Genomic DNA, 23,274 nt, shown 5'->3' on the forward strand with positions numbered 1-23,274 from the left:
GCACGTGTGTTAATAATTCAGCAAGGGACTGGATAACAGCATTGCTGGTTCTAAGGACAATTCCAAAAACTTTGTGAGTGCACAAGTGGTGGTTATGGACTTGCTCTATTATCCGCAAGACTCTTCAATGGTGATTGTGCACCTGCACAGTCGCAACAGATGGCTGCTGGCCATCTCTACAAGGACAACAGTGGGTCTGCTCCTCTGGTGGCCCACCAATACCATACTCTCTACCAGGACTACAGTGGGTCTGCTCTGTGATGACCTACCTACCAATCTTCTTCAAAACGTCGAATGACTCTGCTGTGGGTTTGCTCTGTTGTGGCCCATTACCTGTCAGCATGTCAAGAGTCAGCACTGTCTTTCCGTTGTAAGGACAACACTACTTCTTCAAGACTGCATGGAAATCCACTACTTCTGTGTGCAATTTTTTTTACTAATGAGACTTTGTGAACAAACACCTGTAATTACTATTATGATGAACAATCTGGACTGTCTTTATGGACTGTGAGAAAATTTTAGCTTTTGACCAACATTGTACCAATAAGTGTGTGCATTGGATATCTTTGTTAGTGTAATTATGAAAAATTTTATCAAATCATTATTGGCCACCGGCCAAAAACATTTTGTAAAATTTTTTGTGGGGAGCATGGGGGCTATGTAAGTAGGCTGTTTAGGCTTTCTTTATGTAAGTTTGCTGTTTATGTTTTTTATTGGCAACGTTACATAGCACTCTGTATGAAAATCACTGGCTGTGCTGTGTGCAGTATGTGGCTAGTTTGCATTGTTGTCTGCCATTATTGTCATGAACTGCTATAGTTGGATGCGAACAGCGCGTAGCGCTGGGCTGTTGGAGGTGAGCCGCCAGCAGTGGTGGACGTGGGGAGAGAGATGGCGGAGTTTTGATAATCTGTAAGACTGAATGTCAATTATGAATATGAAGGTAAATACATTGTTTGTTCTCTATTAATATCTTTCATTTGCTAACTATCCCTATCAGTAGTTAGTACCTTCAGTGGTTTGAATCTTTTATTTAGCTGGCAGTAGTGGCGCTCGCTGTTTTGCAGTAGCTTGAGTAGCGAAGATTTTTGTGAGGTAAGTGATTTGTAAAAGGTATAGGTTAAAGTTAGTCAGGGCCATTGTTTTGTAGGGGTTATTGAAAGTCAGATTGCGTTGCGCTAAATAATATTGTGTGTCAGGTTAAGCACAGGCTTGTATAATTGTTCTAAGTGGACGTTTCACATGTATAAATTCCTCTAAGGGGACGTTTCAAGTGGTGTACGGCCAGTGTAGGAGATCGCTCCCCACACCATGATGCTGGGTGTTGGCCCTGTGTGCCTCGGTCGTATGCAGTCCTGATTGTGGCGCTCACCTGCACGGCGCCATACACGCATACGACCATCATTGGCACCAAGGCAGAAGCGACTCTCATCGCTGAAGACGACACGTCTCCATTCGTCCCTCCATTCACGCCTGTCGCGACACCATTGGAGGCGGGCTGCACGATGTTGGGGCGTGAGCGGAAGACGGCCTAACGGTGTGCGGGACCGTAGCCCAGCTTCATGGAGACGGTTGCGAATGGTCCTCGCAGATACCCCAGGAGCAACAGTGTCCCTAATTTGCTGGGAAGTGGCGGTGCGGTCCCCTACGGCACTGCGTAGGATCCTACGGTCTTGGCGTGCATCCGTGCGTCGCTGCGGTCCGGTCCCAGGTCGACGGGCACGTGCACCTTCCGCCGACCACTGGCGACAACATCGATGTACTGTGGAGACCTCACGCCCCACGTGTTGAGCAATTCGGCGTTACGTCCACCCGGCCTCCCGCATGCCCACTATACGCCCTCGCTCAAAGTCCGTCAACTGCACATACGGTTCACGTCCACGCTGTCGCGGCATGCTACCAGTGTTAAAGACTGCGATGGAGTTCCGTATGCCACGGCGATCTGGCTGCCACTGACGGTGGCGGTGCACAAATGCTGCGCAGCTAGCGCCATTCGACGGCCAACACCGCGGTTCCTGGTGTGTCCGCTGTGCCGTGCGTGTGATCATTGCTTGTACAGCCCTCTCGCAGTGTCCGGAGCAAGTATGGTGGGTCTGACACACCGGTGTCAATGTGTTCTTTTTTCCATTTCCAGGAGTGTATATCTACACAGCAAGTCACCTGACGGTACGTGGCAGAAGGTACGTGGCTTATGATACCCATATAATTTCGCCATTCCACGTTCCATTGGCGAATGTTTCTTCAGACGAATAACTGACGGGAAGCTCTAACTACCACGATATTCTCGTCGCAATAATTTCGTGAGATCCATACTGCAAGGAGTAATATGTTGTCCCTCTTTCACTGCAACGTACGCTCTCAGTATTTTAACTGTATACCTGTTAGTGATGCAGATTATTTCTCTTGTAGCGTCTGCCACACAACCTTTGTCAATCATCTCCGTAACGCAATCACGCTAACTAAAAGGTGCCGAAAAGAAACGCCGCTCTTTGTTGGCTGTTTACGTTTTGTATCAATCCAATCTGGTTAAGGTCCCAGACCGTTGAGAAACGCTCAAGAGGTATCCGTGAATCGGTATTTTGTACACCACTTCTTCGTCGTTGACTTTCTTTCCTAAAGAATACCAAAGCGGTATTTTCCAGGTCGTAAAATTTGCTCTACCCCATTGTGTTTATTCTACCAAGAATGGCTACAGTTTGTTTCTTCTCAAGCGTCCCTGCCAGGCAAGTAGAAATCAGTCCGTTCTATGAAGCAGAAGATGTGACGTACAGTCGGAGGCGTCGATAAAACTGAGGACGTTTCCGTAGATGCAGCGCCATTAGGCTTGATGATGGCTTCATCTGTTTCCTCCGGTGCCCCTTACGTGGCAGCAAATCAGGTTTCGGTGATTTGGTAGGACAGAGGGGAGACTTTTTGCCACCTCCCTTTTTTCATGGTGCACTATTACGTTTTGGTTGGCATTTATTCGTCGTTATGATCCACATTCATCCCGGAAATTGACGGCGTGGGGAGTTCCGCAGCCTTCACGACTTATTTACTTTCAATGACACTGTTATTCTTCTTGTAAACACATTTATTACAGAGGTGTTGAAATAGTAACACTGCTCCGCTCATTCCGAAAGACCATTATAGCTCTTTTCTACAATTCAAATAAATCGTTTCTCTTGACTGATGACAGCAGTAACTGAAATGAATATTGACACGTCGTCAGGTGGTACTTACATTCACTTTTTCATGGTGGTATACGTTATGCAGTACATTGCTTAGAAGTCACATGAGGTAGGCGACCATAATTATGTGCCTCTGAAGCACACATTATGTTTGTTATATTGTACAACACGAAGCGACAAGCTATGCCAGCTTTATTGGGAACATTGTATTGTATGTCATTTACGCCATGGTTTAACTAATAAAATTCCTTATATACATATAGAGGACATGCTTAGACGTATGCGACAGTGTTTAAGACACTTGGTCTCCTGCTCTGAATGAGGCACGTTCATATCTCTGAGCGACTGATTTACGTCTCTGATATCACTCCTGAACGACTTTAGGTCAAAGCCAGCCTGATTTCTTCAACAAGATCTCATATGAAACTGAATTTGTACTGATTTTTTGTACACATAAACGTAGTTAGTTTCAGTAATGTGGAAATAACAGTTACTAAAATAATCAAATAATGACGTTATGTAGAATTTGTTTAAAATTTCCACAGTTCCCAGATGCATTCAAAGGTGAAACTCTGGTAAGTGAAATAAAAATCAATACATGCAACCACAATGTACTACATACATATAATTAACCAAATTAAACTGTCATATACTCAAGTTATTATCTAGGTAGGACCAAACTGAAAAATTATGGAGACCAATTGTGTTTTAATCTTCAGCAATGACGTGCTCATAATAGTTTCTGTCCAACAAAAGGACATGGAATTTCTTGGTGGGAACAGTGCATGGGGGCTTAATTATTTTGAATGAAAATATTTTTAGTAGCTGTATGTCCGGTTACGAAGTCTCGTAACTGGTTGGCCCTGAGTGGTATTAGTACGCAATCTGACTGCATAGAATAACAAGAAAGAATGAAAGGAAATTTTCGTTAACACAATTGATTAATTAAGTCCCCAGCAACTATAAAAGCTACGAAACAACAAAGCACAAGTGTAACTGTTCTGTGTGTGGAAGTGTAATTCAACGTACACATCTGGCACGGTCCTTCCTCCATAAGACAAGTTATTTTAAGCACCATTTACAATGAAGTAATTAAAAAAATCAGAAATACTATAATTGCACATAGAAACCAGAATTGCAGTCTAATACATGAACACAAGCCAGATGCTTTGTTGACTGAACCTGTGACCAAGAGGCATTGTTATTTAGGAAATTTATAATAATTTTTTGTTACCCTCATATATATTGACGAAAAAAAACACTGCAATCATTGCAACATCCCCAATCGAACAACATCTGCTGTCTCGCCCAACAGAACAACTGCACACGACATGCCCTCAACTAGTACTGCTATCGACATCCTCTCAACAAGCACTGCCCATGGCAACCTCTGAACTACTACTGCCCCAGTGGAGGCGGCTGAATAATACTCTTTGGCACAATTTCTGGCGCTGTGACTCAGTGTAGCCACCTTTCATATTCCCCTCCTCCACAGGTTAGAACTTGATGGTATTTTTGCCAGCATTGGTTGTGAAAATACCACCAAATTCGTCCAAAAAAATACAGACAAAAATAAAAGATAATATTAATAAGTAAATATCACATAACTAAATAAATTTTGGCTTTGCACTGACCCTTCAGTAACCTAATATATAAAATACAGTAAGGAACACAAATGCTTGCATACATGTGATTTTACACAATAGTTTACACAAGTATCATTCAATCAATGGCACCAGCAATGACGAATAGGTGTAGGTAAGAGTCTCATAACAATTCATAAATAGTAAATACACAAAAAATCAGTTCATACAAATATTCACATATAATCTTTTCAAAAGTTCAATAAACAAGTAGCACTCCTCAGAGTGGTTGACAGTTCCAACAGTAGCACCCAGCAATGATCAAAAGGTGCAAATACCAGTCTCATAACATTTCATCAGCAGTATTTAAACAGCTCCAACAGTGGCAGCAGGCGCAGACACCAACAAGTGACATTATCTCAGTAGCAGCAGTTCCATCAGTGGCACCCAGCAATGTTGAACAGGTGCAGACACCAACAAGTGACATCATTTCAGTAGAAGCAGTTCCATCAGTGGCACCCAGCAATGTTGAACAGCTGCAGGTAGCAGTCCACAATATTCGCTATCACTAATCAGACAGTTCATCAGAGTTTATCAGCAGAAATGAAACATTTCCAAGTGGCACCCATCATGTTGGACAAGTGCAGGTAACAGTCCATAATATTCACTATCACTAATCAGGCAGTTCATCAGAGTTTATCAGCAGAAATTAAACATTTCTAAGTGGCACCCATCATGTTGAACAAGTGCAGGTAACAGTCCATAATATTCACTATCACTAATCAGGCAGTTCATCAGAGTTTATCAGCAGAAATTAAACATTTCCAAGTGGCACCCATCATGTTGAACAAGTGCAGGTAACAGTCCATAATATTCACTATCACTAATCAGGCAGTTCATCAGAGTTTATCAGCAGAAATTAAACATTTCTAAGTGGCACCCATCATGTTGAACAAGTGCAGGTAACAGTCCATAATATTCACTATCACTAATCAGGCAGTTCATCAGAGTTTATCAGCAGAAATTAAACATTTCCAAGTGGCACCCATCATGTTGAACAAGTGCAGGTAACAGTCCATAATATTCACTATCACTAGTCAGACAGTTCACCAGAGTGTATCATTAGAAATGAAACATTTCCAAGTGGCACCCATCATGTTGAACAAGTATAATATTCACTATCACTAAATCAGGCAGTTCATCAGAGTTTATCAGCAGAAATTAAACATTTCCAAGTGGCACCCATCAATGACGATAGGTGCAAGCACGAACAACAGTATGAATGCACACACAATTGCTTTTACAAAATTATTATCAATGCTCTTACACTAAACATACAAATTATAATAAACACACAAATGATATCAGATAATTGTCATATTAACTATTAGAAATACACAAATTTCAGTAAACCTATAATATTTATGGGTGTCAGTGCAAGCCACAACAAACAAGTAAAATAATATTTAGGAGGTAGGTCGGTACTAATTATTTGGGATTAGGAAAGGAAAACACACAAAACACACTCACTCATCTTTCTAATTGAATAGTGTTAACTGTGTAAATGCAATTCTGTCAAAAATTTGATGTTCAACATGTGTATCAAGTAGTAGTGGCAGCAGTGTATAACAGTCAATAACAGTTAGTCAACGTCATAGTCATCATGTCAAGACCAATGTTTGCCAAGCCAAATCAAATGTATGGTTGCTGAGCAACTGTCATTGTGCCAAGATATGCAAATACTTCCTGTTTCCAAAAAAAAAGTATATACTGCTTATTGATTTAACAAGTGTGTGTGTAGACAATCTTCCTTCTACTTGAGTATTCTAATCTGCCATCTTCATCCTCCTTTTTCCATATAATCTAACAAGAAAATATGCTCCTCACTTACTTTACCTCTTATCCACCAAAACTCCAATAATCATCAACTTCACACAATCTCAATACCTCAATAATACCTCTTCAATACGTCGATATATATAAACCTTATCGCCAATATCATTTCACTTCCATAACAACTCTTTCCGCTAGTCAGTCTCCTCGAACAAGTACAGATAAAATCCTAATGCAAACTTCAACTCATCATACCATACAATCCGACGACACAATGTCCACACACAACCTCTGTGTATTCCATCTGACCCAAATCTTCTACTCATTATGAATTATAAAATACATTTTGGTTACCTTGTCCATCATTAAACAAAATAAATGCATACATGACCTCTAACAGCCTTTAGTTTGAATAACTATCAGTAAGTAAGTACAAGTACGGAGTGTGAATGATCGTAATATTTCACAGTGTGTACACCAATTCAAGAATCATGGCAAAACAGAAGAAAATATGTGGAGTATTTCTTGTGTCAAGTGTCACTTGCTATTTCAATTGCTCACGAAGAATGCAGTGTAATAACTGTCAATGGTCTAAACCTAGTGTTGGTATGTCATGTCGTTAGCTTCCTTCCTATTAGCATAAATTTATAGAGCTTCCATAAAACCTCCAGCTCATGTGACTTCAATGAAGTTTCTTGTACTAATGCCGTTCGTAGAATTATAGCAGTTCATTTCCTTATCTTAAAATATAAGGCACTGAGCGTAAGCAAAACATGCAATAGCGAGTAAATGTACCAGTAGAGAACAGAATGTTAACAAGTGGATGTAGCACAATCCCTATAATGAGGCTCTGCCAAGCGAACAATCTATAATTAATACCATAGTGTGACCTAAACTCCCTGTTCGTACACCATGTATCAGCATTTCTATATACCAAATTAAAGAGTAGTTATGACAACAAAACAGAAATGTGTAAATATGCGGTCCATACGCAAAGCAGCAAATATTTATCTTACATAGTAAACAGGTCATTAGCATCATATCAGCATAAGAAAATAAATGTTCATATGTAATGTTAATAAGTAAACATAAAGGCGCAAGCACATAAATCACACAGTATAACTTACATACATACCCATATCAGCACAACTAATCAGGTGACAATTATAATTTAAATAAATAAGCACAGCAGGCACATAATAAAAAAAATGTGACATCAGTCAAAAAGCAGTGCAGCCAAGCGATGCATAATATACATAAGTAACAACCCTGTTCATTAATCAACCATTGTCAAAATCAGTTAACACAAAGTATAAATCACGTAATCGCGAGCAGCAAATTACATCTAAAGTACGTACCTAAGTGGAAATATGTTACCTGAAAAATAAACTCAATTAATAATTCCCTTTTTAGTTTATCACTTTCTTCTTCGAAATTACATTATTCCTGAAACTTTCTCGATAGCAAGTCCTCTTAACGTCGGACACACACAGAATTTACCTGAAGTTCTTAAATATTTTATACAACTGTATACTGAAAAAAACCGAACGTTAATATCATAATTTATCAAGTCACTATAGCTTTATACTGAATTTAATCAGAGAAATTAGACTGTGTATTTGTTTACGGCTGTCAGTGCATTCGCACTGAGCGCTCGATTAGCTGTAGGTACGCGTGACGTAGGAATTAATTGTTTGCGGTCAACGACTGCCTTGTGCGGCGCGCAGACTTGACTGTTGCTTTGAGTATGTGCCGCCGCCAGAACACGGCGCGGTATCCTTGTATTCTCTGCGTGTTTACGTACAACTGTTAGTTTCTCAAAAGTATATCATTCCACAAAAACTTCAACGTTCGATATATGATGTAGTCCCTTAGAGCGCCGAGATTTAAGAGTTTCTACTTCGACAGTGTTATGATGAATAATTTTGCGAACTCTATATGGACCGCTATAAAGCAGAAAAAATTTGCGACACAAGCCTTTTACTTTGTGAGACAAACGGTGAGACTTAATTTAACACCTTTTGACCAACTGACAAGGTTTTTAAACGACCAGGACGTTTAGCTGATTTCCCTCTTCTAGCAGCCGCAGATGCAATATTTTGTAGAGCCAGGTGGACAACTTCAGAATGCTGCAGTTTCCGTGAAGGCGGAGAAGGAACGATTTCAGAAATGCTATTTGTCGGTGCTTTATTTTTTAATATCAATATAGGCGGTAATGAAGTAAAATCATTAGGGAGTTCATTCAGAATGTTTTGAAAAATATGAAGATACTGATCCCACGTTCTGTGTTTCTGATGACAATAAAGTCGACACAATTTATTGATTTCCTTCATCCATTTTCTGAAACGTTAGACTGAAGGTGAAAAAGTGAAATTAAAATTGGTTTAATCTTACGACGCCGTAGAGTATGAAGCCAAATTTTAGAGCGAATCTGTGATCCATTATCTGATATAACCTTATCAACATGACCCACTTTAAGAAAATGTTTGATGAAAGCATTAGATACTGAACGAGCAGTTGCTTTGCGTAAAGGTGTAAAACACACATATTTTTATGTCAATTCCACTGCTACCAAAGTGTACGCAGAACCATTAGTAGAACGAACCACTGGACCGAACAAATCGACTGCAGCCATCTCCTTTAATTTCGCTGCAATGATAGGAAACAGCGGTGCTCTGTGAGAAATAGTTGGCGGCTTAGCCTTTTGACATAATTTGCATTTGGCAAGAACAGATCGAATACGTTTTTCCATATTACTGAAGTAGCAATTTTCTCGTAATTTATGAAAGCATTTTCTGGTACCAAAGTGTGCATAACTGAAATGTGTATACCAAATCAATTTATTAACCCACTCATCAGGAATGAAAATTAACCACAGTTGTCGACCGATTTTCGTTTAAAAAGAATGTCATTGCGAACTAAATGATACTGTCTAAGCGCTACGCTTTCCTTTCTCCTCCACCTCTCCTTAATGTCCTTCCAGATTGGATCCTTGTTTTGCTCCTTAGTGATGTCCTGGAGCGAAGACGAAAAAAAAATTTCAAACACAACACCTTGAATATACATCTAACAATAATTGTTTTCTTGGCAGTCCTCTTCAGCACTTTGTCTCAAATCCATAGGTGCGCGTGATAAAGCATCAGCAATAATATTTGAAGAACCCTGTGTGTAAACAATACTATAATCAAATTCCTTTAGATACAGTGCCCATCGTGACAATCTTCCATGTGTTAATTTTGTTGACATAAGAAATTCCAGAGCTTGATGATCGGTATAAACCTTAGTATGTCTGCCATACAAAAATACGCGAAATTTTGTGAAAGCCCAAACAACAGCCAAGGCTTCAAGTTCCATAATCGAATAATTCTTTTCTGATTTAGAAAGAACACGACTTCCAAATGCAGTAGTTTTCTGTACTACAACGCCGTTTTCTTCTATCTCTCGAAATAAATGTGCACCTAGGCCTTTGTATGATGAGTCCGTCGCCAAACAAAAATCTTTAGATAATCCGGATGTGAAAGAAGTGGAGCAGCATCTAAAACATCCCGAAGTTGTTCAAATTCTGATTGAGCTTCCTCATCCCAACACCAATTAGAATTCTTTCCAGATAGTTCACATAAACGAGATGTGGCTAAATTGTCCAATCTAATAAAGCGCCTAAGAAAATTACAGACACCAAGGAAACTACGAACATCACGTTTTGTGGTAGGAACAGCATAATTACGGATAGCGTCTAGTTTCTCTGGATCAGGGAGAATACCATCTGTAGAAATAATATGACCAAGAAATTTCACCTGAGAACGACCAAATTCAGATTTTTCCAAGTTCACTGTAATGCCAACTCTTGCAAAAATACGTAATAATGAATCCAAAATTTTGTTATGCTCACTACAAGAACGTTTAGCAATAAGAATATCGTCAACATATGAAGTAATATTGTCACGAAGATAAACAGATAAAATTTCGTTTAAACCACGAATGAATACTGCTGAAGATACAATAAGTCCAAACGGTAATTTCCGAAATCACTTTTGGGTAAAATAGTCATATCCGGTTATTCTTTACCGACTCTCTAGATAGATTGATAGTTGAAGAGTTGTTCTGATAGATACAAAGAATAGTAAAAGAGTAGGCAGTGGTGCAGAAAACTAAAAGGGAAATTGCACCACCACAGCTCTGGGCCCTGTGCACGCTACGGCACATATTCACTTAGTGTATCGAATCCCCTGAGGATTTAAATAGCCGCACATAAATTCCAGCTTGTGGCTTAGTGGCCAATTTGGTGGAAGTGCGTACTTAAATTGATCTAACCATAAACATGGTTGTATGTCATTCTTAGAATTGCTAAAGATCTTAAATTTCCGTACAGTTAAAAAGTGTTTATAGTCAAAGTTTTCGCCTCGTGGCGACAAAGACCTACCGCGTCTGTCGCAGTCCGAATGTCGATTACTATAAAGTTCGCGCGCCTGGCACTCTCTTATTGCATCTCGTAAATGAAACAAATTATTTTCTTCAAAACCAGCTGCTATCTGCGATTCTAAATTTCTTCTACTGTCGTTTCCTACGATTTCGCTTTCAATTTGTCTGACTTGCTTTCGTAACGCCTCAAATTCCCTTTTAACGCGTTCATTAAATTTTTCCTGATTTTCAACATGTTTATTTATGTTCTGGTACTCTTCGGTTTCTGCAAATGGCAATGGAGCTGTATCATCTGAATCCCTGTCCCCATTTAAACTAAGATTTGTCAATTTACCTGAAATCTCCTCAACTCTTTCCGATAAGTCACCTATTTGTTCTTTCTGTTTGTTTACGTCTTCCGTAAGTGTCGCGACTTGGGTTTCAGTACTGACACATTTAGTAGTTAGCTGTTCATATTGTTGTGTTAGGTTATTTATTCTTCCATTTGGTACGGATTCCTCGATTCTTTCAAATATTTCTTCCTTATCGTGTGCACATTGTAAATTTAACTCTGAAAATTTTTGTACTATCACGCGATTCTTTCTTCCTATTCTCTATCCTGTTCCTTTTGTCTGATTTCTATTGATATTAAACTATTATTGTGAGCATTCAAAATCGGTTGTACTTCTTCTCTAATTTCTTTCTTTGATTCATCTTTCATGGTGTGGAAACATGTCCCTATTCGTGATAACCGTGTTGCCATTGCTTCCATCTCGGTTCTGATTGTTCCTATTTGTGATTCCAAATATAATATTGCACTTATCAACTGCTCCATATTAACTGGTTCGAAATTTTTTTCGCCCCTAATATTTACCGTAAAACTAACTTCCTTCGTCATAGCCGTAAAGCTATCTGTGTTCGATACTATTTCAGAATCTTCTGTCGTTATTCTCGAATTCTGAAAATTTTCCGATTGAGAAAAATTTTGAACCGGTTCCGAACTATTTTCCCGGCTTATTAAATTGTTTTCTACTGTGTTGTAGAAACTGTTTTCCTGTGTTGGCAAGTTCGCCGTATTAACAATTTTGTGATTCTGACTATCCATCATCTTTGCCTTTTTCATCGATCACGTAATCATTTACAAAACGTACTAAACTCGTCACTATACGAAAATTACACACAATATAACACTTTATCACCAACAATACCATTCACACGAAATGCTTCCCAACAAACACGCCTAACGAGCAATTAAAACCTTCACAATTGAACAAAACTGCCAAACCCGAATACGACGCATCAAAAAATTAAATTCCACAAAAATAGCATCAGAAGAATGACAAGAGAACTACAAATGTTCAATTACGAAATCTATACTTGCAATATAAACTACAATTACTAATGTACAAATCACTACAACAATCCTACTGTATGCTAATTTTACTATCAAAAGAATTCCAAGGGACGATCCGAAGCAGCGGGCGCCACGTGCATGGGGGCTCAGTTATTTTAAATGAACATATTTTTAGTAGCTGTATGTCCGGTTACGAAGTCTCGTAACCGGTTGGCCCTGAGTAGTATTAGTACGCAATCTGACTGCATAGAATAACAAGAAAGAATGAAAGGAAATTTTCGTTAACACAAATGATTAATTAAGTCCCCAGCAACTGTAAAAGCTACGAAACAACAAAGCACAAGTGTAACTGTTCTGTGTGTGGAAGTGTAATTCAACGTACACATCTGGCACGGTCCTTCCTCAATACGACAAGATATTTTAAGTACCATTTACAATGAAGTAATTAAAAAAAAACATAAATACTATAATTGCACATAGAAACCAGAATTACAGTCTAATACATGAACACAAGCCAGATGCTTTGTTGACTGAAGAGGAATTGTTATTTAGGAAATCTGAAAAAAAAATTTTTTGTTACCTTCTTATATATTGACGAAAAATACACTGTAGTCATTGCAACATCCCCAATCGAACAACATCTGCTGTCTCGCCCAACAGAACAACTGCACACGACATGCCCTCAACTAGTACTGCTATCGACATCCTCTCAACAAGCTCTGCCCACGGCAACCTCTGAACTACTACTGCCCCAGTGGAGGCGGCTGAATAATACTCTTTGGCGCAATCTCTGGCGCTGTGACTCAGTGTAGCCACCTTTCAACAGGTAGTGGTAATTTCCCCAGGTGCACTTGGAACGATTTACCAGACAAGTGTAATGGCTACCTGTTGATCACTCTAGAAACACATTTCATGGAATCATCATCATTATTGTGCGACGGGAATCTCTTTGCCGCTGAAACTCTTTTCCATTACTGTCATTTTGTGGCCAGTCCCAATGGGTCGTCCCGGTTTTTATAGTGGACGTCAGAGTTGGTTTCTGATAACCAGTGGAAGAGGTGCTTTGTGCAAAGTGGAGCTGAAGGACGACACTTTACGTAGTCTAATTTTTTTATGGTCGAAGCCCGCAATGCTTGCTGAAGAGCTTTCCTTTTGAAGGCAAGCGTTTTACAGCAGCTGTGGGGAATAATCTTGCAAGATCTCCAAGATGAAAGTAGAACTTTTGAGGGGAGTGCTTTTAGGGAGGCAGGAACAAACAAATGAGACTGCTGACAGAGATGCCAGAATATTTTAACATAACGGAGACAGTGGGAAGTGCTCTTGAAACAATGATTCGATCAGCAGCTCTCCTTGGTTTTGGAGTCACATCTTCGGTGGAGCACACGTGTAAATTAGAGAAATTATTGATGATTTCTGTGTTCAGAGATCTGGTCATCCACCTTGAGTCATGAAGTATTTCTTCCAGTAAAGAACCCTGGCTAAACTGACAAGTTCGTTTTTGGAGCATAAGTGTGTTTTTTTTTTTTTGAGAGAAGTGGTCAAATTAGTATAAATGAACTGTTTTTATTTTCACATCTTCGGCTTCTCATCCATTAAAGTTTTAAACATGGCTGCTTTATTTCATTTATTACACTTTAACTATTTTGTTATTTGGTGGAGATTATCGGCGGAAATAATTCCGGATTTGGTCCGACTTTTCAACTACTAACTTACAACTACTATCTTGTTTTGTTGTTTGGTGGAGATTTCGACGAAAGTTGCTAGGAGCAGTCTGAAAGCGGTGTATGAACTGCAAGTGATGTACATGTTTCAGTCCATTGGTGGGACATCAGAATTTAGTAATACACTCCTGGAAGTGGAAAAAAGAACACATTGACACCGGTGTGTCAGACCCACCATACTTGCTCCGGACACTGCGAGACGGCTGTACAAGCAATGATCACACGCACGGCACAGCGGACACACCAGGAACCGCGGTGTTGGCCGTCGAATGGCGCTAGCTGCGCAGCATTTGTGCACCGCCGCCATCAGTGTCAGCCAGTTTGCCGTGGCATACGGAGCTCCATCGCAGTCTTTAACACTGGTAGCATGCCGCGACAGCGTGGACGTGAACCGTATGTGTAGTTGACGGACTTTGAGCGAGGGCGTATAGTGGGCATGCGGGAGGCCGGGTGGACGTACCGCCGAATTACTCAACACGTGGGGAGTGAGGTCTCCACAGTACATCGATGTTGTCGCCAGTGGTCGGCGGAAGGCGCACGTGCCCGTCGACCTGGGACCGGACCGCAGCGACGCACGGATGCACGCCAAGACCGTAGGATCCTACGCAGTGCCGTAGGGGACCGCACCGCCACTTCCCAGCAAATTAGGGACACTGTTGCTCCTGGGGTATCGGCGAGGACCATTCGCAACCGTCTCCATGAAGCTGGGCTACGGTCCCGCACACCGTTAGGCCGTCTTCCGCTCACGCCCCAACATCGTGCAGCCCGCCTCCAGTGGTGTCGCGACAGGCGTGAATGGAGGGACGAATGGAGACGTGTCGTCTTCAGCGATGAGAGTCGCTTCTGCCTTGGTGCCAATGATGGTCGTATGCGTGTTTGGCGCCGTGCAGGTGAGCGCCACAATCAGGACTGCATACGACCGAGGCACACAGGGCCAACACCCGGCATCATGGTGTGGGGAGCGATCACCTACACTGGCCGTACACCACTGGTGATCGTCGAGGGGACACTGAATAGTGCACGGTACATCCAAACCGTCATCGAACCCATCGTTCTACCATTCCTAGACCGGCAAGGGAACTTGCTGTTCCAACAGGACAATGCACGTCCGCATGTATCCCGTGCCACCCAACGTGCTCTAGAAGGTGTAAGTCAACTACCCTGGCCAGCAAGATCTCCGGATCTGTCCCCCATTGAGCATGTTTGGGACTGGATGAAGCGTCGTCTCACGCGGTCTGCACGTCCAGCACGAACGCTGGTCCAACTGAGGCGCCAGGTGGAAATGGCATGGCAAGCCGTTCCACAGGACTACATCCAGCATCTCTACGATCGTCTCCATGGGAGAATAGCAGCCTGCATTGCTGCGAAAGGTGGATATACACTGTACTAGTGCCGACATTGTGCATGCTCTGTTGCCTGTGTCTATGTGCCTGTGGTTCTGTCAGTGTGATCATGTGATGTATCTGACCCCAGGAATGTGTCAATAAAGTTTCCCCTTCCTGGGACAATGAATTCACGGTGTTCTTATTTCAATTTCCAGGAATGTAGTTGAAAATCGGTTTTGGAGTAGTGATAAGTCAAACCTTGCTACTCAAGTAAAGTCAGACTGGGTAAAACTGGCTTCTATAGCGTAGCGAGGCAGAAAGTTTTTCTAGGTCTAGCAGTTCTAGTAAATATAAGGTATAATGCGTTGCGTAAATTCTCTCGCGGGCCTCAGATTGCTGAAGGTGCGATTCCAATGCGACGGCAGTGGCTTTGCAAGCCTAGAGGATAACCGTTTGACTATCGAATGGCACTCCTTGAATGTTAGTGAATGCAACACTTTGCAAGATAGCGTCTGTACTCGCGCTTCGGCAGAGACACCAAAACGGAGTAGACTTCACTGCTCTGCCCAGAGGACAAAATGCGCGCTGTTTTGGTGTCTCCGCCGTCGCGCCACTACAGACGCGCCGTTGGAAAGGGCTGCATTCGGCTACATTCCAGTAGTGCCACTGGACAGACACACGGTAAGCCGCTCGGTATTTGCCCCACAGAAGCCATATTTCAATGACACCTTAAGAATGCTTGGATTTTGGCCGAGATTGCTAGTGAGAATTCGAGCGACGTTCCTACCTCTCCGAGAACAAGATAGGGGAACGATTCAGTCTCACACATCAGCTTGGTACCATACTCTTGTGTATACAAAAGCATGCCTAATAGTTGTTACATTTCTCTCTCTAATTTCAAAATATACACTGCCTGACAAACAAGGGAAGAGCCCAGAAGCGGTGGAAGGAACGAAATGAGACTTCATGCTTTGAGAGCGTACAGGATTATTTCAGTAAATTATAGAATAGGATCACATTTATAAATAACTTGCCAGTATGATCCCACCCATCAGTATCACGCAGCACTTCCTCTGGCCTGGATACATACACTGGTTCGGTTGGGAAGGGTGTGGTAACGCCGCTGTATCCTCCCCAGTGGCAAGATGGCCTACAACTGTTGTAACTGCTCCTTGGTATCCTGGATACTGTCGCTGGGACAGACTTGATGACCGAGCTGCTCCCGCACTATTCTATCGGAGATAAATGTGGAGATATTGCTCGCTACCGGAGTACTTCAACATCAAGCAGACAGTTCATACAAGTACGTGTCATACGTGGAAGAGCATTCTCCGATGGAAAGATGACACCACAATACTGTGGCGTGAGAGGTAATACTTGAGGACACAGGAAGCCAGTGACTTAGCGTTTTGTCTTTAGGGCTCCCTCAGTCACCACCAGCCATGACCTGATGTCACATGACTCCCTATACCCTGGCGCCACGCTGTCACAACACTGCTCCAAATACAGAGGTTTGTGTTGTGGCGTTAACGGCAGCCTACGCATGGCACGATAATTTCCTAGTCTAGATGGTGCCAACATTCGACCAGTGGTTTGGGATTATAACTCGGAGACATTTCTGAGGGGTATAGAGCACTTGTATATGTCACAGCTGCTGTCCCTAGCAGCGCCCATGCAAGGAAAGAGATTGAACAAAATTTAATCATGTTTCCAATCACAGACTGGTATTTCTTACATAATCAGGGGTACCAAAAGCTGACAAAGACTCATATCATCATTAAATAGACTGAGGTGTAAGAGAACCGTACGGAAGAATCAGTGTGGAAGGAAATGGAATACTGAGGTACTTAGGGATGATGAGACGCGCTTCGACAGTCAGGCATAGATACAGGGAGGATAGCTCGGAGTGGATATTGAGTAACAGAAGAAATAATTCAACCTATCGAAAATAGGAGGAATCAAAGAAACTGCAAGTTAAATACAGGAATAGGGTAGTGTAAATCACTTAAGAATGAAATAAGTGGGAAGTGCAGGGAAATGAAGGTGAAGTCCTTGAAGGAAAAATGTGAAGCAATCGAAAGGGAATGATCACTGGACGGGTAGACTCACCTTACATAAAAGTCAAAACAACCTTTGATGAAATTAAAAACAAGGGTGGTAACATAGAGAGTGCAACGGCAATCCCACTGTTAAACGCGGACGAAACATCGTATAGGACGAAAAGGGGGAGAACCGGTCTGATGACTTGATAGAAGGAGAAACTTGAATCATTGAGGAGGACATTAGGGATCCAGTATTAGACTCAGAACTTAAAAGAGATCGAATAAAGCAGAAGGGACGGATAACATTCCATCGGAATCGTTGGGAGAAATGGCAACCAAACGACTATTCACGTTGGTGTGTAGAATCTATCAGACTGTCGACGTACCAACAAACTTTCGGAGAAAATGTAATCAAGAAATTTCCGTAGATGGCAAGGGTCGATAGATACAAAAATTATCGCACAATCAGCTTAACATCTCATGCATCCAAGCTGCTGCCAAGAATAATATTCAGAAGAATGGATAACAAAATTGAGGATCTGTTATATGACGAAACGTAAAGGCACCAGAAAGTGTGCTCTAACTTGGCGTTTAATAATGGAAGCAAGATTGAAGATAAATAAAGACACGCTAAAAGGATTTATCGAACTAGAAAAAAGTGCTTAACAGTGTGAAAAGGAGCAAGAAATTTGAAATTCTGAGAAAAATAGGAGTGAGCATTGGGGGAAGAAGAGTGACGTACAGTATGTGGAAGAAGCAAGAAGAAACAATAAGACTGAAGGACCAAGTGCTCGGATTGAAAAGTTGTAAGGCAGGGATGCAGTCTTTCGCATCTGCTGTTGAAACTACACAGCGAGGGAACAATAACGAAAATAAAAGAGTTTCGAGAGTGGATTAAAAGTTATGGTGTTAGGATGTCAATGATAAGATTCGCTAACGGTTCCGCTATCCTGCGTGAAGGTGAAAATTATTACAGGATTTGTTGATTGAAATGAACAGCCTAATGAGTACAGAATATGGATTGAGAGTAAAGAGAAGAATTCTGCTACTGTGGAATCAAGGTAACCGATGAGGACGAAGCAAGATGGATATAAGAAGCACACTAACGCAGGCAAACAGGGCATTACTGGCCAAGAGCAGTCTCCTGGTATCAAACATACAACTTAATTTGAGAGGGAAATTAATGAGAATATAGCCATACGTTTGGAAACACAGCAATGTATGGTAGCGAGTCATCAACAGTGGGAAAATAGGAACAGAAGAGAATTGAAGCGTTTGAGATGTGGTGCCAAAGAATAATGTTGAAAATTAGGTGGACTGATAAGATAAGGAATGGTAAGGTTTACCGCAGAATCTGTGAAGAAGGGGATATGCGGAAAATACTGACAAGACGGTAGTGGAACACAGAGATCGCATACATAACTTAGCACGTACGGTGCAAGTGCTGCTCTGCGATGGAGTGGTTGTCACAGGAGAGTAATTCGTGGCGCGCTGCATCAAACCAGTCTGAACACTAATGACTAAAGAAGAAAAAAGTGGTTGTGGAGACTATATTCACGACTTCAGATTGTACAACACAAACGATTAGCCGCGCTCGCAACACGTGTAGTGCAGCATGTGTATGGGTTGGCAGTACGAACTATACAGAGGTCCACCAGGGACCCCAGCTACCAACCCATGGGCATTACGTGTGCGGATAGCGATTGGTCGATGCCTCATTAAATACTGGAGCACTGAGCTACTGCGGACGGTGTTCTTCGGCGCGCCGAGTCGTGTACATTCTACAGCTACAGCCGAGTCTACGTGCAGTGCTCGTCCATCGTCTCCAAGTCTTGGGCTCCGTAGGCATCGTAGGCTGGCTGTGTAGGCAGGTGTCACTCAGAGGCACAGTGACGCGACTGCAATATTTTAGAGAACTTGTTCAAAACGTGTGTGAAATCTTAACTGGGACTTAACTGCTAAGGTCATCAGTCCCTAAGCTTACATGCCCGAGGGAGGATTCGAACCTCCGCCGGGACCAGCTGGGAGAACTTGTAATAATTTCAGAAGTCTAACTGTGCTGGACATTTCACAAGAAGAAGTATAATTTGAGTTGAGTATTTCTTCATATTTGATAACGATCATTTTATTAGCAAATGTTGGGAATCTTTCTGATTGAAGATAATCTACAACGTCCTCCTGCCTTTCCAACAAAATGGCGCATTCGGCACTGATCATGGGTGCAGTTGTGACAGTTACGGGTTGCTTGGGAAAAGTAATCAGACTGACCACAATGCAAAAGATCTGACGACGTTGTGCTGCTCCATTTGTGTAGTCGGTTGTGATCATCCCTTTCAGATACTCAGTCCAAGTTTCAGCTCCGCACAGTCATCAAGTGGTTTTTGACAGCGGCATCAGTGAAGCAGTGTTTGTTACATGTCCTGGAAATGAAACATCGAAATATATGCCACCAAGTTTTTGTTAATCTTGAGGAATCCGCCATTGTGACTTTTAAGAAGTTGAAACAAACCTATGGGGAACATTACTTATCAAGAATACAAGTTTTTCCCTGGCGCAATCATTTTTAGAAGGCCGAGAACACGTTAAAGATGAACATTGCTGAGAGATCTTCAACTGCAAAGAAACGAAAACCTCGAACGTGTGTATGCTCTTGTGAGATCAGATCGACATTTAACAATAAGCATGATGGGTGGCCTTTCAAACACTTTCGCCATACATCAAAGTTTGACCAAAGTCAGCACGTGCGAAAATTTTGAGCCACAATGCTGGCGCACAACATCACAATTGAGTAGAAGGGCAATAGAAGAAACTTGTGCGTTGATTTTCTTGAGACGATTGCCAGTGACCACGAATAGTTCAGCTGTGTTATCACAGGTAACGAAGCCTGGATTTTTGAGTACGATCCTGAGACAAAGCGACACAATTATGAGTGGCAGACTGACCGAAAAAGCTCGAATGAGCAAATCAGATTGGAAATTTGTTCAAAAATGGCTCTGAGCACTATGGGACTCAACATCTTAGGTCATAAGTCCCCTAGAACTTAGAACTACTTAAACGTAACTAACCTAAGGACATCACACACGCCCATGCCCGGGGCAGGATTCGAACCTGCGACCGCAGCAGTCCCGCTGTTCCGGACTGCAGCGCCAGAACCGCTAGACCACCGCGGTCGGCTTGGAAATTTATGGTAAGATACTATGGGACCTAACTGCTGAGGTCATGGTCCCTAAGCTTACACACTACTTAATCTAACTTTAACTCACTTACGCTAAGGATGACACACACACCCATGCCCGAGGGAGGACTCGAACCTCCGACTGGGGGAGCCGCACGGACCGTGACAAGACGCTCGAGACCGCGCGACTAGCCCGCTCGGCTGCAAATCAAAGATCAAAACAATACTGGTTTGGTTTTTTGACAGCAGGGGTATCGTGCATAAAGAACTTGTTCCTCCTGGACAAACTTCCAAAAAAGGATTTTTACAAAGACGTCCTTGAAAGGCTTACGAAAAAGGTGAATCGAGTGAGACCGGACATTGTAGACAAGTGGATGTTGCATCATGACTTACATCACGGAATTTTTTACCTCAAAATCGTGCCTGTGGTTCCGCACCACCTATTCACCTGATCTGAGGCCTTTTGGCTTTTCCAAAAATTGGAAAAGTCTTAAAAGGACATTCTGCAACTCTAGAGAATATTCAAAAAATGTGGCCAACATGTTAACGGCCCTACCAGTTGAAGTGTTTCAGGACTGCTGTCAAGAACGGGAACGAATTTAACGGGGACTATATTGTTTTTTGAAAAAAATAAGAAAATCGTAGATAAAACATCAGTCTCATTACTTTTCTCACAGACCTTGTAACTGAAAAGACATTTTTTATTAATATGCTAATTTATGCATTATAATCAATTTCCCCCAGCCACCTGAAATCACCGAGAACTCATCTGAGTAGAGGACGATTGAGTAGTGGGGACAGAGCAGTTTTCATGACAATCTACCATTTAATTTATAAAATACACCAGACGTGGAAAATCGGCAGAAATTCTGGGGCTGTTACTTTCAAATTCAAGATACAGCAATACGGGTCTACAGGAACAACGACGCCCGCGACGGGAGAAATGGCTCCACCACGGAGTCACCAACTTTAGTTCCGGAAGGCCGAAATGCCCCTTCGGTCGAAAGCAGTATAAGCTGTTTGCACTGTTACCCCCATTCAGCTTGGCTACAGGGACCGTGTTCTTATCGGAGCGACACACTGCTGTGCTGCGTCTGAGGTTACAAAACCACTCAACCACATTTCGGTTTATTTCTTAGTCGGATTCATTTCGTGGCTAGCAGTAGTGCGGCAGTTGCTGCCGTTTCTCGATACATGTGATGGTTGGTGGATTCGGGGCAGGGGACCAAATAGCGAGGCCATCGGTCGCATTGGATTATGGAAGGATGGGGAATGAAGTCGGCCGTGTCCTTTCAAAGGAACCATCCCTGTATTTGTCTGAGGCGGTTTATGGAAATCACCGAAAACCTAAATCAGGATGGCCGGATGTGGGTTTGAACCGTCGTCCTCCCGAAAGCGAGTACAGTGTAATAACCACTGCGCCACCTCGCTCGGTATGTGTGCTGGCTTCCATCATCTTGAAACCAACCATGTGTACGTTAAGTCAGCTTCTAATGGCTCTATCTCTGTCTCTTTATTTATTATTCGAGTCATTCGAATAAGTGCGAACCTAATATTGCCGCTAGGGACCAAGTACAGTGACCTCTCTCTCCGGCTAATAGTTCCTTGATGACATTTTGCGCATACAGTGACAGTTATCAAGGTTACCTACGCAAGTTAGAACTGTGTAACTAACAGAGATGAGTCACTTAAACAGATACACGATCGCCTGGTAGAATGGTTTTAATGATATCGCTTCGCTACGAAAAAGTAAGTAATAGTAATTACTTCAGTCTTAACACAGTGCCTACCCTGCACACTGCTGAAACAGTTTCTGTGTGCCTAGAGAGTTACCTAAGTTAACATTAAACAGAATTTGGTATCCGAAGATACAATAACACATTGAACTACAGCCGTTACTAATTCATATTATTTGGTACCTGCTTATTCTTATTCCACATTAGAAATGTTTGTGGTAGCGCATTATGCACGCCTAAAACAGAAGCTTGTAGCCTACTTACCATTAGTCAACCCACCTGAAAGGTTAATGTGCTTGAAATGTTGCGGAACCTTGGTTTAGAAAAATTGTTAATCCTAACAGAATCGAGTGCGTTCTGTATACTTTAACGGTACAGCAGCAAAGATAATCCATTGTCTAACAAAATCTAATTTTCTGTAGGAAAAACAAAAGTTCTTTCTCACTTAATTGTATTCAAAACCTGCACACTGAATGTATCTGGGCACTGTAAACGATGCATACTGTAAACTAGTATTTACTACATAGTATTGGTTATATCATATTCTGAAGAAATATACTTACATGCATTTCAAAGAATCTATGGAAACTTAACACTGTTATTTATATTAAATGATTTAATGAGGCTTAACTGCAATGCATTTCAGTATTGTCATCTATAACTTATCATGGAAGCAGCACATACAGAACTCTTCTTTTACCATTTAGTTTAACAACGTAAGAACTGTAAAACTTCAACAGGCTTTGTAAAAAGGGTAAACTCCCTTATTTACTATAAACCTTTAAACTATGTGCATCTAAATATAGCGTATTTCAAGTAGTTTCGCATGTAGAGTAATTTAATGCACTGGCTACCTGAATATAATCCCACTGCACAGAACCAGGTACTTCTTTAGTTCAGTGATTGAAAACCACCCTTACCAATGCGCTGTTCAACA

The sequence above is a fragment of the Schistocerca cancellata genome, chromosome 8 (genome assembly GCF_023864275.1).
Source record: "Schistocerca cancellata isolate TAMUIC-IGC-003103 chromosome 8, iqSchCanc2.1, whole genome shotgun sequence".
Lineage (NCBI taxonomy): Eukaryota > Metazoa > Arthropoda > Insecta > Orthoptera > Acrididae > Schistocerca > Schistocerca cancellata.